Consider the following 14,955-nt stretch of genomic DNA (forward strand, 5'->3'; position numbering starts at 1 on the left):
ATTTTTGATCATTTCTACGTTTTTGAGATCGTTGCTAAGTGTACTATAAAGCCCATGCCTCAATTTCTGATTTTGTTAATGATTTGAAAATGTGTCATGGATGAATTCATGAGTTTTGTGTTGTTAAATGGTGAAATATGAAAGCTTGATGTTGAGTTTACATGTTTTGTCTTTGGATTTTAGTTGAATTTGAGTAAATTGGGCTAATTTGTGAAAATGTTATTTTGAGGGACTAAAATGTGAAATAAATGAAATGTGTAGACTAGTATGAGTACTAGAAGAATTCGTCCAAGCATAAGTATATGCAAATTATGTGTATTTTGTGATTTTGTGAATTAGGGACTAAAGTGTTAAAATGTAAAAATATGAGGGCTAAATTGTAAAATGCCCTAAATATGTGTTTATAGATGGAATTGTATTAATTGGTGAATAAAAGGGTTAATTTTGAAAACCTATAGATCAAGAAAGGAGGAATTCGGACTTAGATCGAGGAAAGTCGAAGGTTATCGAGTAGATAGTCCGAGTCAACAAATTCCGAGTACGAGGTAAGTTCGTACTTAAAATATGATGTTAAGTATGTTTTGATATCTTTATTATACATAGGTTGTATATAATTGAATTGGATAATATGGTGATGAAACGAAAGTTTTGGCACTAAGTGTACGATTTAAACTAGCTTGGGCACTGAGTGTGCGATTTAACTAGCTTCGGCTATTTGAGGCACTAAGTGTGCGATACCAACTTGGTCAGTTATTTGAGATGGCACTAAGTGTACGGAAATATTTAGCTTTGGCTAACCTTATAGCGCTAAGTGTGCTGATGTATAAAATACAAATAACTTATGGAAAGTCTTATAACGTTCGACATGAGGAAAGTACAAAAGTGAATAAGTACTGGAAGCTTCAGGTATGTATAATGCCTAAGTGGTAGATGATGTTATGTATATGAATCTCATTGAGTTGATATAGTTATATGGATTGAAATTGTGCAAATACTCATAGGTTATCATTTTATGTTCATATACTATAAATGTTTTGAGTAGAGCTTACTAAGCTTTTGAAAGCTCACTCTGTGTGATTACTGTTTATTTTACAGTTATCGTAGCTATTGAAGGCTCGGGGATAGTCGAGGATCATCATCACACTATCGATCTCATTTTGGTACTTTTGAAAATGTAAATATTTGAAGTATGGCATGTATAGGCTAGTAGTTGTGAAATATGTTTTGTGATGTATATATATTTAGTCATGTGATTTGGCTAATTTGTGTTTGAACTTATGGTTGAGAAAGGCTTATGATATGTGATGTTAATTTGCAACTATGGCATGAATGATGTATGTTTTATCATAAAGAATGATTGATTGGGTTGTACATGTATGTTTGTTTCCTTGTTGTAGGTTGACCCATAATGGGGTGGCAAGCTGGCTTAATCCAAGCCTGCATTGTGCCACACGGTCAAAGGCCACGGGCGTGTTTTGTGGCCGTGTTTGTTTGGCAGTAACCTCTTAAAAATCACACGACTTTGACACACGGGTGTGTTATATGGCCATGGGCATAAGTCAGTAGCTAGCTAAGTATCACACGGCCATAGTACACGGGCGTGCCTATTGGCCGTGTGAAAAAGTCAGTATAAGACTTAGTTTTGGCACGGCTTGTTCACATGGGCGTGTCTAGTGCCTGTGTGTGTCTAGTGCCCGTGTGTGACACACGGCCTAGTCGCACGGGTGTGTGACTTGAGTAGTTTGAAAGAATTGGTTAAGTTCTAAAAATTCTGAATAGGTTCGTTTTAGTTCTGACCTCTTCCTAATGTATGTTTAAGGTCTCATTGACCTAAGAAAGGGACTTTATGCTTATGTTTGACTTTTGATTGTAAGGTGATTACGGAATGTTCCAATATGTCTGGTAATACCCCGTAACCTTAGTCCAGTGATGGATACAGGTTAGGGGTGTTACAACTTGGTTTTCTACTCCCTTCTAATCTTGAATTTCTAGATCAAACTCTTGAAGTAGAAGCACCCATCGGATCAATCTCGGCTTAGCATCTTTCTTGGCAAGTAAGTACTTAATTGCCGAGGGGTCCGTATAAACAGTTACTTTGGTACCTACAAGATAAAATCGAAATTTGTCAAAAGCAAATACAATATCAAGTAACTTTTTTTCTGTTACCGTATAGTTCATTTGAGCTCCTGTAAGAGTTTGGCTTGCATAGTAGATGGAATGGAAAACTTTGTTCCTTCGTTGGCCCATGACAGCTCCTATCGCGAAGTTGCTTGCGTCACACATTAATTCAAAAGGAAAATCCTAGTCTGGTGTGACGATTATGGGTGTCGTAACTAATCGACTCTTCAAATCCTTGAAAGCTTTTAAGCATTCATCATCGAACTTGAACGTCGTGTCCTTCTCTAATAGTTTGCATAAGGGTTTAGCAATTTTGGAAAAGTCCTTGATAAATCTTCAATAAAAACTTGCGTGGCCCAAAAAGCTCCTAACACCCTTTATAGATGTTGGAGGTGGGAGTTTCTCGATAACATCTACCTTTGCTTTATCTACCTCGATCACATGTCTCATTATCTGATGCCCTAGAACAGTTCCTTCTCGCACCATGAAATGTCACTTTTCCCAGTTAAGTACTAGGTTCGTTTCTTCGTATCGCCTTAGTACCTTAGGTAGATTGGCTAAGCAATCATCGCAAGTATCTCCAAATACTAATAAGTCATCCATAAAAACTTCCAAGTACTTCTCAACCATGTCAGTAAAAATAGACATCATACATCTTTGAAATGTAGCAGGTGCATTACATAAACCAAATGGCATGCATCTAAATGCAAATGTACCGTACGGGCAGGTGAACGTTGTCTTGTGCTGATCTTTCGGTGCTACTGTAGTCTGATTATACCCCGAGTGTCCATCGAGTAAATAGTAATAGTCTCGCCCGCGAGTCTATCCAACATCTGATCCAAGAACGGCAAAGGAAAGTGATCTTTCCTAGTCGCCTTGTTTAGCTTCCAGTAATCGATGCAAATCCTCCATCCTATAACTGTTCTAGTTGGTATTAACTCGATATTCTCGTTCTCTACGACTGTGATACCTCCCTTCTTTAGCACGCACTGGACCAGACTTACCCATGAACTGTCTGAGATGGGAAAAATGATACTCGCATCTAACCACTTGATAATCTCCTTTTTCACCACGTCCTTCATGATGGGGTTCAGTCTTCATTGTCCATCAATCATCCCTTTTTCGACATCTTCCAAGATAATCTTGTGCATGCATACAGATGGACTAATACCGCGGATGTCGACTATGGTCCATTCGGTAGCCTTCTTGAATTGTTTCAACACCGAGATGAGTTTCTCTTCTTGCTCAGTAGTTAATTTTGCTGAAACAATCATAGGCAGAGTAGAAACGTTACCTAAATAAACTATTTTAAATGTGAAGGTAATACCTTGAGTTCTAATTTAGGTGGTTCCTCGATTGACGCTTTTGGTTGGGTATACTCCCTCTTCTCTAACTCTAAAGACTCAACATAGGATTGCGAATTAAATCCCTTTTGATTAGCTTCTAACAAAGGTAAGTATTCATCCTCCTCTTCATCATTTGGAGGATCTGATGTCAAAATTTGTTCCAATGGATCCTCAACATAGTTGAGCTCCTTTTCCACTATTAAATCCTCTAAATCGGATACTGCAGAATAATCATCAATTGTGTCAGGAAATCGCATAGACTTAAAAACATTAAATGTTACCTGATCATCCTGAACACGCATCGTAAGCTCGCCCTTCTGCACATCAATAAGGGTCCTTCCTGTTGCTAAGAACGGTCTTCCTAGGATAATTGGCACTTCTTTGTTTGCTTTAAAGTCTAGGATAACAAAATTAGCAAGGAGGATAAATTTATCTACACGTACCAATGCATCCTTGATTTTTCCTTCTAGATGTGCTAAGGATCGATCTGCTAGTTAAAGTGTAACCGTAGTATGTCTAACTTCACCTATCCCCAACTTTCTAAACATTGACATAGGCATCAAGTTTATACTTGCACCCAAGTCACATAGTGCCTTACCACAATATGTTGCTCCAATGTTGCAAGGTATGGTGAAACATCCAAGATCCTTCAGCTTTGGGGGTATTTTGTCTTGAAGATATACGCTGCATTCCTTCGTCAGAGCTACCGTCTCAAATTCTCCAAGTCTTCGTTTCTTGGATAGGACATCCTTTATGAGTTTGACCTAGTTTGACATTTGTTCAAGTGCTTCAACCAATGGGATGTTGATGTGAAGTTGCTTGAGTACGTCTAGGAATTTCTTGAATTGAATTTCCTGTTTCTGCTTCTGAAGTCTTTGAGGGTAGGGTGGTGGAGGTTTCTTTACTGAAACTGGTTGATTCATTTTCTGCGACAATTCTACATCTAACGGATTTGTTAGTTGATCAAAATTAGCTGGTTCTAGAATTACCTTGTGGGGTTTTACAAATTCTGGTTCTTGTGAAATGAGAATTTCAACACTCGGTTGAACTTCCTCTGAGTCTTGAGCATCAGCTGTCCCCTTTTCGGCTTCGATAGTGTTGGGCTCTACTGTCTTTCCGCTCCTCAATGTTAACGCTTTGCAATATTCCTTCCCCGATTTTCTTGGATTCTCCTTATCACTAGGTAAAGTACCTTGTGGTCAGTTCCTGAGTTCAGTAGCAAGCTAGCCCACTTGATTCTCCAAATTCCTTGGAGTGGCATCGTTTTTCGCCATGTATGCCTTTAATAAATTCTCTAAGCTATTGGATGATTCAGCCTGAACTGGTTTCAGAGCTTGTTGAGAAAAGCTAAGCAGCTGAGTCGGTCTAGGTTGAGCATAGTTGTTACTGGTTACAGCCCCTTGGTTACTCCAGGAAAAATTCGAGTTGTTTCGCCATGATGGGTTATAGAATTTGGATTGCAGTCATTACTTTCCTCGATTTTGGTTCTGGGTACCCATGTAATATACGGATTCGGGGTTCGATGGACATTCTTCGAACAAATGTCCTTCCCTATAATAAACATAGGCTATACTCTCAAATTGGTGAGGTGGTTGGGCTACACAACTATTAGACCCATTAGCGGTAAGATTCTTAAGCATTGAAGAGATTGAAGATACCTGAGATGCAAGTGAAGTGAGAGCGTCCACTTCATGTATTCTAGTGACTCATCTTCCTAACGTGGCTTGGTTGGTTGGCCATTGATAATTGTTACTGGCGATCCTCTCGATGATCTCGTAAGCCTCATTATAAGACTTATAAAGGAGAGCACCATTAGCAGAAGTGTCCACTACCATCCTCGTGTGAGCATTGAGACCATTATAAAATGTCTCAAGTTGGATGCAATATGGGATTCCATGGTGAGGGCATTTTTGTAATAGTTCTTTGTATCATTCCCATGCCTCATACAAGGACTCATCATCCATTTGTTAGAAGGCAGTGATATCGTTCCTCAACTTAGCGTTCTTGCTTGGCGGGAAATATTTCATGAGGAATCTTTCGGCTAACTCTTGACATGTAGAAATTGAGTTTAGTGGCAATGAATTCAACCAGGCTCGAGCTCTGTCCCTTAGTGAGTACAGGAACAGCTTCAATCGTAATGCATCTTCGGGAACTCCAGCTAATTTGAAAAAGTCACTCACCTCCATAAATAGTCTTAGGTGAAGATGAGGATCTTCAGTAGGCATGCCACTGAATTGGCCCACCGTCTGATGCATCTGGAACATGACTGGCTTTAGCTCGAATTGTTGTACCTTGATTTTGGGTCTCTTAATGCCCGAATTAAGATCGTTAAATACTGGCACAGCATTTTGTCTTAAGGCTCTATCCCTATCGTCAGCAATAAGGATAGGATTTTAGGCAAGATTTGCTTTGTTTCCTTGATTCATATTCTCAAAATTCATTCCTTTAGTCCTTCTCTGGTTCGCTTGTCTTCTTCGCTATCGAAAGGTTCGTTCCATCTCAGGGTCTACAGGAAGTAAGTCAATAATCTGGTCAATACTCATAAACACCTGAAATTATCAAAGAAAAATTAATTAAGTTAAAAATTAAACAGAAAAATAAACCAAAATGTAAAACTAACAAATTCACAAATAATGACTTTCTTTAAAACAATCCCCGCAACGGCACAAAAAACTTGGAACGACAAAAATGTGCAAGTGTACACAATCACAACAAGTAATAAAATGACAAGTGAATGTCGAGTTATTGTACCCACAAGGACTGTAAAAAGAATTATTAATGAAATTAATTGTAAAACACTTTGGTGAGGTAAAAATAATTTGGTTTTAAAAGATGCTCAAAAACTATTTAAAAAAACTAAGTAAATAATTAAAAATAAAACAAAGGAGTTCTAATGCACGATTTCAAATAAGATTTAATCAAGGTAACATACTTGTGTTGGATTAATTATATTTCTTGAACTCAGAATTATTAAACTCATGTTTACATTGTTACAAATAAATTTACAGCAACCCGGTAATTTGCTAACTTATGAACAAACTCACATACAAAAATCTATTCATCTCTTGACATATTCTTATGTCAATTCAACCGACTAAACAGTTTCCAGTAAGCAAACATGTTATTGCACATACATACTCATTAAACTGAACTAATCTCTTGCATATCCTTATGTCAATTCAAACGATTAATTAAATCTAATTAGGATATAAAATACTATGTGAGGTAACAAGGCATCCCTACCTTGAAATAGTTTAATCACAATAATCTTACAAGTTATGCAAGGCAATAATATCGCCAGATACATTGCTAATTTAACCTTCAGCTACCTTAGAAGAATAAACACTGATTAAGTACTGTGTTAATTAATTACAATTGCAATCTATTTAAATAATTAATCCATTAGCTACCTCACAGTCGTAACGCAAGAATAACTTAGGCATGATTTTACTTAACCAAGCAATTTACCGAGGCCTATAACAGCATAAACATCATTTTAACAATTCAAGCAGGCAGACTATAATCAACCCAACACAAACTTAAGTTTAAGCTAAATTGATTAAAATAAGCATTTCAATAGCATAAATATTCATAAACATGTTCGTCAAAACAACAACAAAAATTAAAGAGATAGGGAACAAGAAGCAAATCCGGTGTTTCTCCGTGGCTTGACTAGTTGCTCCATTCTTCATTCTTCGTTGCCCTCAGCTATCAAGGTGGCTTATGAACATTTAATTTCGGCTCCAAAATGGCTGATGAGAGCCTCTTTCCCAAGAGAAGTAATCAGCACTTGAACAAGAGAGAAATGGGGTGGAAAAATGAGAGAAAAGTGAGAAGGAATGAGAGAATCAGCCTAAGAGACCTCCCTTGGCCGGCCACACACATGGCAAAGTTGAGAGTTTCAACTTTGCTATTTTAAGCTTGGGGCAGTTTCATAAAGCCACAATTAGAGGGGTTTGAATGCATTTTGATAGTTCTTCATGGGCCTTTTTGCAAACATATTTAATCAGCTAAAATGCTGATTTGAGTTAGCATATGGACGATTCTGGGCTGCCCAATAGTGGCTGGTTCGGTTCACTCAATATGGTTCAACCAGTGCTGTTCAACTGGACCCTTTCTCTATAATTAACTAAAATTAATTTATTTAACCCAAATTAAATGGGGAAAAATTAAAATTAATTAAATTATGAATTAAAACATATTTCTAGACCATCTTAGGCTGGAAATTAATGTGCCTCGAAACTTCTAATTGCTTCTCGGTTTTGTGCTTTCAGTAGTGTCAACCGAGCCAATTTTCGCCCTTTGCGCGAATCTGTCGAAAATAGTCAAAATTAATCAAAATTAAGTATAAAATTAACTAAATTCACCTTGTTTATATTTTTAACACAATTCAATTATTTTATAATATTTAATTATTTTTTGACAAGAATTTAACCGGATTTGCATGAATTTAAGTAAAATGGGTATGAAAAAGTATATAAATTTTTGTGTTTCCAATCTGAAGCCCGTGTAACTCTCTGTTTATGACGTTAGTAAATAATTTGAACCACACGGCCAAGCCACAAGCCCGTATGCTAAGGCCGTGTTCCCCTATATGGTTGAGACACACGGCCGTGTCTCAGCCCGTGTGGCTAACACTTAGGCTATTTTCGAAGCCTTTATGTTACTCATAATCATTCACATCTTTATACCCACCAAGGACACATATTATGACATCATTTTAATGGTTTAGCATCCGCAATATGACGCATTCATAACATTAACATCGTCGTGCACATGTTTCACATACTCACATAACGTCAAGTCAAGACACAACGATACATATTCACTTGCCCCGACATATGATGACCACTTTTACTTTTGGTCTGTGGTTTCTAACCAATCCATTAAACATCCATGTTCAAACATTATCAAACCATTTCTATATTACACAATTAATTCATGACTATGACTATCTCGAATGGTCATAAAGAATGCATCCAATTCATATGTCATATTACTAACCATGCATGGAAAATAACAACAATCACATCATCACATCATATGCATGAAGATATAGTATAGATAGAAAGGTTTACACACCATAATCAATATGAGCCAGAACATTTGGCTACTCACAGTAACACATATCATAAAGATAAGTCCCTATACATGTCATTCACTTAAAAACGTTTAACATAGGTACTAATACTCCCAGGGTGATGGCTTGATAGTGTGATGCTGCCCCTGACAATCTCCAACCTCGAGCTAACCTGACAACACTAAAGAAAAGGGAAAGGGGGAGTAAGCTTTATAGCTTAGTAAGACCGTTTGAAAATAATATGTAATTTATCAACTTGCTTCTCAAGATAATACAACTATAGTTGTACTTTTACTTATATTCAGATCAAGCTATTTTCTTGAGTCATAGTCACTAAATTATTTAATTTATATGTGGAGATACAAAACTCTAAATTGAGATCTACCAATTTTTCCTAAAACTAGACTCACATATCTTCTTACCATACAATTTTCAGAATTTTTGGTTCAGCCAATAAATACATTTTATTCTTTAAATTCACCCATTTTTTACTGTCTGACAATTCCGACCCTTACTCACTAAAAATTAATTTTCTCATAATACGGGACTCAGATGATTTTCCCATATATTTATTTTGAAATTATACTCATTTATAATTCTAATAATATAAATTATAACCTACAACTATTTTTTATAATTTTCAATGATTTTCTTAATTTAGAACAGGGGATTTCAAAATTCATTCTGACTCTGTCTCACAAAAATTTTAATATCTCATAATATGAATTTTTTTTGCTTATCTTGTTTCCTTTATAAGAAACTAGACTCAATAAGATTGAATTCCATATTTTATTCAATCTCTAACTCACTTTCTACTATTTTTGGTGGATTTTCAAATTTGGACTATTGCTGCTGTCCAAAACTGTTTTAATGCAATTTAATGATCACTAAATTTATAACACCTTTGCAAATCATTTCTACCATCATGGTAAAAATACATATTTATGCATCATAAGCATGAACCCATAATCATAAGTTCATCTCAACAAACATGAATTTACATATCATTCAAACCTATTTAACTTACTCTTCACATATTCTCATTCTTGCTAAAAACATCATGTATCAAGGCCATTACACATGAGTTTAGTGTACATACCTGTACGACATGAAACGTAACTTACAACTATTCTCACCATTGATTTACCTCAATGGAACCATCGTCAACTTATACCTCAAATTACCCGTTGAACACTCGGAATACTATTGGATACATGAAAACATTGCACATAATTGCCATATACGCAGCTAGAACCAACTCATAGCGTGCAAAATGTGTAGCCAAAGCTTCACTTATTATGTAATGCTTGCATTGACTACTATGGGTCTATACACAAAGTCAGCACCCGGACCCACATTACAAAAATGTAACACCCCTTACCCGTTACCGTCGCCGGAACAGGATATAAGGTATTACCAGAACATAACACATACCATTAAACATAATCGAGATATAAATATGTCATCCAATTTGATAGTGCATCGTATAACATATGTCTTGAACAATATTAGCCCACTTTAATGGCTTGTACAAAGTATCTGGTCGAGTACTGTAACTAATATTTTAACCTAGACAAATATGACACGTAACAAAATAATTAAGCCTACTATACATGCCATAATTCAAAACGTTTAGTTCAAATACCCTAAAGTATGATAGTGCGGTAGATCTTCACGATCCTTAACTCCCGAGCAAGCCAAGAACACTATAAGACAAAGAGAGAAACAAAGTAAGCTTATAGCTTAGTAAGTAAGTATGTAAATACTAATTAAAGAATCTAACATGTTTACACAACAATTCAAGTTTATCTACTTTAACTTCACTATTCATTCCACTTTGATTTAGCTGTCTCTACTGCGTCATATTCACTAAATAAATCATAACTCGGGTTACAAAACTCAAAATTCAAATCCGTAAAATTTCCCTGAATCTAGACTCATAAAGCTTTTTGCTAATTTTTTCTATAATTTTGGTTTAGCCGATTAGTACAGTTTATTAGTTAAAGTTTCCCCTGTTACACAGCTCGACTGATCTGACCTCTGTTCACTACGAATTGAATATCTATCAGTACACAATTCAAACAACCCTGAGGTCTGTTTCATTTAAAACTAGTCTCAATAAGGAATTTAGGCATGTAAACTATATTTCTTAATTTTCTTTGTACAATTTTTAATGATTTTTCAAAGTTGGAACAGGGGATCACGTATTCATCCTGAGCAAGTCACATACAATTGTAAATATCTCAAAATATAGAATTCCTTTGCTTGCTCTGTTTCTTTTATATGAAAGTAGACTCATTAAGCTTTAATTTTACATCTCATTCAACCTCTAATTATATTCCTCCTATTTTTGGTGATTTTTCAAAATCACGTCACTGCTACCATCTAAAGACAGTTTTAATGCTAATTTCACTCTTTCACACATTCTTTATGCTACCCTCATTTTATCTTATATATGTATATACCACAAATCATTTTCTTCACATTTCATTCACCATAAGTGTAGGTCCAAACCACAATATCACCACAAAACCATCCCGTTGAACAATTCGGATCAATCCTCGATATTTAATGGTTTCAGCACACAGCCCCACCATCATACTTCGTTTAGTTCGGCTCTCTTGTACACATGGTGAACACTTAGTATCACTCATGCGACCTAACCGATTTGTCTCGTAGCTCTCTTGTCTACATGGTGTCCTTCACTTGGAATCACGCATGCGACCTAGCTACATTTACCTTTCACGTAGCTCTCTTGTCTACATGGTGTCCTTCACTTGGAATCACGCATGCGACCTAGCTACATTTATCTTTCACGTAGCTCTCTTGTCTACATGGGATACATCTCGTATCACGCATGTGACCTAGCTACTACTGAGGTGTCTCGTAGCTTTCTTGTACACATGATGTGCACTCAGCACCATACATGTGACCTAGCTACGCTCCTCTATTTCATTCGATCTCTCCGAATGTTCAACCGGATCTCTCTCTATATTTATTTCCATTTTTCCAATAGTCGATTTACATTTTAACATCAGCTAGTATGTTTATATAATAGGCTGAAATATAAGAATGTACATGAAATTATTGTAATATTTACATACAAACTTACCTTGGTGCAAAATGTGGAAATTTTGCAATTTAGTCCAAAACTTTTTCCTTCCCCGCTCGAGATCAATTCGCGTCTTTCTTGATCTATAATAACACATTTAGCTCATTTAATACTCATACTATTTATTTCAATCCAAAATCACATTATGGAAAAATTACATTTTGCCCCTAGGCTCGGAATTTAATTTCAGCCCTTATTCTTATGTTTTATGATATGCTGAACATTTTCTCTTCTACAACAACATCAAATTCTCACTCCATCATATAGTTATGAACAATAGGTATTTTTACCGATTATGCTGCTTTTACTCGTTTTCACTTAAAACCGAGTAGCACAAGTTATTTAACATAATTTAAAACCTCATATTCTATCATAAAACATCAAAATACACAAATTTCACCTATGGGTATTTTTCCAAATGTGAACCCTAGGTTAAATTATTACTAGCATAAGCTTAATCGAGCTTCCGGATTCCAAAACGTAAAGAACATTAAAAGCGGGCTTGGAATCACTTACTATGGAGCTTGAAAATTGAAGAAACCCTAGCTATGGAGAGAGGAGAATTCGGCAGCAACTAAGGAGGATGATGATCAATTTTATGTTATTTTTCCCATTTTATTTCATTTAAAATCCAAATGACCAAAATGCCCTCCTTACTAAACTTTCAAAATTCCTTCGATGTCCTAATTTTGTCCATGAATTTAAAATTTGTCAAATTGCTATTTAAGACCTCCTAATTAATATTCCAAAACAATTTCATACTAAAACTTCCGGATGTAAATTTTGCAACTTATTCGATTTAGTCCCTATTTTCAATTTAAGCACTTTAGGCATAGAATTTCATCACGAAATTTTCACAAAATCATGCAATCATATCATAAACCCCAAAATAATTATAAAACAATTATTTCTATCTCGGATTTGTGGTCATGAAACCACTATTCGATTAGGCCCTAATTCGGGTTGTCACAATTCTCCCCTTTTGAGATTTTCGTCCTCGAAAATCTTACAGTAAAGAGGTTTGGGTACTGTTTCCTCATAGTTTCTTCAGTTCCCACGTAGCCTCTTCTATCCCATGTCCGTGCACAATACTTTCACTAAAGCTATACTTTTATTTCTTAACTGCTTAACCTCTCGAGCCACAATCTTTATTGGTTCCTCCTCATAGGTCATATCCGATCGAATCTCAATTTCGTTGGAGAAATCACATGTGAAGGATCGAACGATAACGTCGCAACATTGATACATGAAACACGTTATGAATTCTTTCTAACTCTGCCGGTAAGGCCAACCGATATGCCATTGGTCCAATTCTCTCAAGAATCTCAGACGGCCCAATAAAACGCGGACTCAACTTGCCTTCCGACTAAATCTCGAATCTTTTTCCATGGTGACACCTTCAAGAACACTTTATCACCCACCGAAATTCAATCTCTTTTCTTTTAAATCGCATATGACTTTTGTCAATCAAGCGACTTTTAAGCAATCCCGAATTACTTTTATTTTCTCTTCGGTTTCTTTAACTAGATCAACTCCATGAATCTGTTTCTCACTAAGCTCGGTCCAATATAAAGGAGTCCGACACTTACGACCATACAAGGCTTCGTACGGTGCCATTTGTATACTTGATTGATAACTGTTATTGTAGGCAAACTCAATCAAAGATAGATATTTCTCCCAACTACCTCCAAATTCTAAAACACAGCATCTAAGCATATCTTCGAGTACGGATTACTCTTTCTGTTTGACCATCTGTTTGTGGATGAAATGCGGTACTAAAGTTCAATTTTGTACCCAAAGCTTCTTGTAACTTTTTCCAAAATCTCGAGGTAAATCTTGGATCTCTATCTGATATTATAGACATAGGTACTCCGTGCAACTTCACAATTTCAGCAACATATAATTCGGCTAATTTATCAAGTGAGTAATCGGTACGTACTGGTATAAAGTGGGCTGACTTTGTTAATCTATCAACCACTACCCAAACAGCATCCTTCTTTTTAGGAGTTAAAGGCAAACCGTTACAAAATCCATGGTAATCTTGTCCCATTTCCACTCGTGCACCATTACGGTTGAAGTAATCTCAAGGCACTTGATGTTCAGCTTTTACTTGTTGATGATCAAACACTTGGTTACAAATTCGAAATGTCCTTTTCATACCGCCACCAATCTGACTTCTTTAAATCATTATACATTTTTGTGCTACCAGGATGAACCGATAAACAGACCATTGTGCGCCTCATGTAATATTTTCGAATCAATTTATCGTTTTTCGCACACATATCCTGTCTCAAACATCAAACAATCATCCGGTCCAACTCGAAAATCGAGTCGTAACTTCGATTCGCATTGAGTTCTCTTGATCCGCAACTCACTATCATTCTTTTGAGCATCACAAATCAATCGGAGAAATAACGGTTTAGCTCTCATTTCGCTAAGATTGACCCATCATCGACAATGCTAACCCGTGTTCATGGCTCTCAAAGTAAAAAGAAATTTTTCGCTCAAGGCGCCAAGAACTACATTTGCTTTTCCGGATGATAATCAATCACTAGATCATAATCCTTTAATAATTCAAGCCATCTTCATTGCCGCAGATTCAGATCCTTTTGATTCATCAAGTACTTCAAACTTTTGTGATCAAGAAAATTCGGCATTTTCACCGTACAAATAATGTCGCCAAATCTTCAAGGCAAAAACAACAATGCCGTTCCAAATCATGTGTAGGATAGTTCTTCTCATGCGATTTTAACTGTCTCAAGCATAAGCTACCACTTTACCCTCTTGCATCAACACACATCCAAGGCCCATCAATGATGCATCACTATAAATTACGAACTCCTTTCGACTCGGTGTACTAAAATTGGTGCTTCATCAATCGTGCTTTCAACTTTTCAAAACTTTGTTGACATTTATCAGTCCATTCAAACTTAACATTCTTTTGCAACAACTTAGTCATAGGAGAGGCAATCATCGAAAATCCTTCAACAAAACGTCTATAATACCCGGCTAAGCCTAAAAGCTTCTAACCTCGGATACATTCTTGGCGGTTTCCAATCAACGATCGCAGAAATCTTACTTGGATCCACCGAATACCATCACCGAGACTATATGCCCCAAAATCGACTTCACGAAGCCGAACTCACTTTTACTAAACTTGGCAAACAGTTTCTTTTCTCTCAAGATTTGCAATATAGTTCTCAAGTGTTCGGCATGTTCGGACTCATCTCGAGAATAAATTAAAAAGTCATCTATAAACACTACTACAAACTTATCCAAATATGTAGGAAGATCCGATT

General features: G+C 36.2%; 1 non-coding gene across 1 annotated transcript; it reads left to right on the top strand.

Annotated features, from left to right (window-relative positions):
* The first annotated feature begins 5,354 nt into the window (after positions 1–5,354).
* On the top strand, positions 5,355–5,461 carry LOC128279959 (small nucleolar RNA R71). The gene has a single exon (XR_008270143.1). It is a non-coding gene; the product is annotated as a small nucleolar RNA R71 (small nucleolar RNA).
* Positions 5,462–14,955: the final 9,494 nt, after the last annotated feature.

The sequence above is a fragment of the Gossypium arboreum genome, chromosome 8 (genome assembly GCF_025698485.1).
Source record: "Gossypium arboreum isolate Shixiya-1 chromosome 8, ASM2569848v2, whole genome shotgun sequence".
Lineage (NCBI taxonomy): Eukaryota > Viridiplantae > Streptophyta > Magnoliopsida > Malvales > Malvaceae > Gossypium > Gossypium arboreum.